The 2,542-nt window shown below is 29.9% G+C and overlaps 1 long non-coding RNA gene across 1 annotated transcript in view; it reads left to right on the top strand.

Annotated features, from left to right (window-relative positions):
- The window catches only part of LOC117110381, a 1,455-nt gene extending 507 nt beyond the window's left edge, over window positions 1–948 (top strand). Inside the window, exon 2 of the long non-coding RNA XR_004445689.1 lies at window positions 117–948. This is a non-coding gene — a long non-coding RNA (uncharacterized LOC117110381). The remainder of the gene's footprint in view (window positions 1–116) is intronic.
- Window positions 949–2,542: the final 1,594 nt, after the last annotated feature.

The following is a 2,542-nucleotide window of genomic DNA, read 5'->3' as shown; positions in this document are numbered from 1 at the left end:
CAATATTATGAATATATATATATATATATATATATATATATATATATTAATAACATTATTATTATTAAACCACAACCACTAATGGTTGGCACTGAAATTTTTTGTCTTTTCTTCAGGCTCTAAAAACGGTGATCATCGTGGCTGTTGTCTTTCTGTGCATGACGTCACCGAGTGCAATTTTGCGTTTTTGGATTATAAACAATGGAGTTTACTATTTTTCCACCTGGTTCTTTTTTGCTAATCTACTTAGAGTATCTAATAGCTGCGTTAATCCATTTATTTATGCACTCATGTCCAGTAGTTTTCGATCGGCCATCAAATCAACATTTTGCTGTAAAACAGATTCGACAAACAGGCAAAATTTAAATTTTAACTCTAGAAGTAGACCGTTGCAAAACAGAGTTTAGAAACAATGATAAACTAGGCCAAGAGTAATCTTCATTAAATAAGGCTGCATTCACATCGGATCCCAAACCAAAATTCCGACCAGGTTTTGGATGCACTACGCCAGCGTCCCTACTCCTGTGACAGAGTGATACAGTAATTTATATATAATATACACAAATGTCTTAGCATCATATTTTTATAATATATAAGTGTATTTAAGGAGTTGAAGATGTTTGCTGACAAAGGTTTAGTTATTCATTCATTTGAATAAATAAATTTTAAAAAAAATTAACTGATGGTGTGTGTATGGATGAGATAACGGGATGAGATACATGGATAGATGGATGCATGCATGATGGCATGCATGATGGATAGATAAATGGATGGCTTGATGGAAGGAAGATCAATGATGGACGAAGGAAGCCTTAGGAAGGCATGCAATAAATCAATTCAAAAGTACGGACAGATGGACAAACGAACGAATTCAAACGAACGACAAACGACCCAATGAATGAAGTCAACACATTCACTTTCACTCTCTAAAATTATTCGATGCAAAAAATAAATAAATAAATAAAACACAAATTAAATACTTGATTCGGTACGAGGTGAATAGGTGTACTTTTTTTTTAGAATTAACTAATTTAGATGATTGCATGTAATTAATTGTTTATTAAAACAAAGATCGCTATATTTAAATGAATATTTTGAAATGTAATTTTATGTGTAACCTCGGATACGGCGTCCAATATTTATAGAATAGTAATAATAAAGTAATAATAATGTACCATAAAATGTTACGTTTCAATTTATTTACCCTAACTGGGGTTTTATTCATCATCAATATATAGGCCACTGGCGATTTTATAATAATACAATAAAGATCCAGTGTTGTCAAATAATCAATTCTCTTTTTATTATTTATTCTTTTTATTTTTTATTGTCAAAATAAGACGGTAAACAATCCACCGAGTTGTTGGAAAGGAACTCAAAAGCAAACCTAATCACTATTGTGTTAGCATGAGAACCTCAACCACCCAGATTCATAAAAATACAATGCTCAAAATTTAATAAAACATTTTTACTATATTTTTACTTTTTTTTTTACAGAAATGTAAGTTGAAAACTTTGCGTTGAGCAAGAGTAAACAATTATTTAAGTTACTATACAATGTCTTGAGAAAAGTGTAAAATGAATTAATTGAAGCATTTAAAAAACCGTGTTTATTTGTCGATATATTAGCCGTTAACATCAGCAAATTAAACAAAATTTGTACTTTTTATGTTTAATTTATGTTACATAATGATAAATAAAATTTGTAAATGCAAGGAAGAGTATAATACAATTTTGGATTAAATCGATTTCTGATCTGAGAAAAGAAAGGACAAATCAATGTAAAATGGAATTCATATTCGATTGAATTTACAGAGCTAATACAAACGACACTGGAGTGGAATCTTATTCCATCTACCATTCTCGACCTCTAATTTAATAACTCCTAAACCAAAAACAGTATTCTACGTTTAAAATTCCGAATTTCACACCCGTATATTGATGAGTAGGTGTAATTTCCTAGAATTAATTAATTTACATGTACAGTAATTAAGAATTGTTATTGAAACATGTTGAAATTGGTAATATTATTTTTACATCAAAGCGTTTATCCCATATATTTATTGGTAGATAATTTAAGTTCTGATTTATTGATGATTTAAGAGAATATAATATGTAGCCGCAGTATTGCATTTCCATATATAGTCAAGATGTGTCTATATATGATCATGAAGTCATGGTCATAGTTTGTATGTTAACATTCAACGCGGATATTGTGTTAAGTGTGTTTTGAAGAAGTGTTAATAAAGTAGAGTAGCGCATTTTCCAATTTGTATGTTTCTCTGGATTTCGCACTCATATCATACATTATTGCCTTTTTGGCAGTTGCGTTCTATTGTATTATTCCATTGACCGTCTTAATTTAAACACAACTACTTGTCTCCTTAGTAGTCTTTCAACTCCATTGAGTAATGTTTATATGTAAAACGACACCTGGAGCGATACCAAAAACAATTCATTATTATTTATCTAAAGTGCCTTTATGATAATAATGAGGATGATGATAATGATGGTGATGATAATGATTGTAGCGGTGATGATT

The sequence above is a fragment of the Anneissia japonica genome, unplaced genomic scaffold (genome assembly GCF_011630105.1).
Source record: "Anneissia japonica isolate Jap-2015-1 unplaced genomic scaffold, ASM1163010v1 scaffold2855_len30308_cov102, whole genome shotgun sequence".
In the NCBI taxonomy this organism is placed as follows: Eukaryota; Metazoa; Echinodermata; class Crinoidea; order Comatulida; family Comatulidae; genus Anneissia; species Anneissia japonica.
This window is presented reverse-complemented; position numbering and strand designations above follow the sequence as displayed.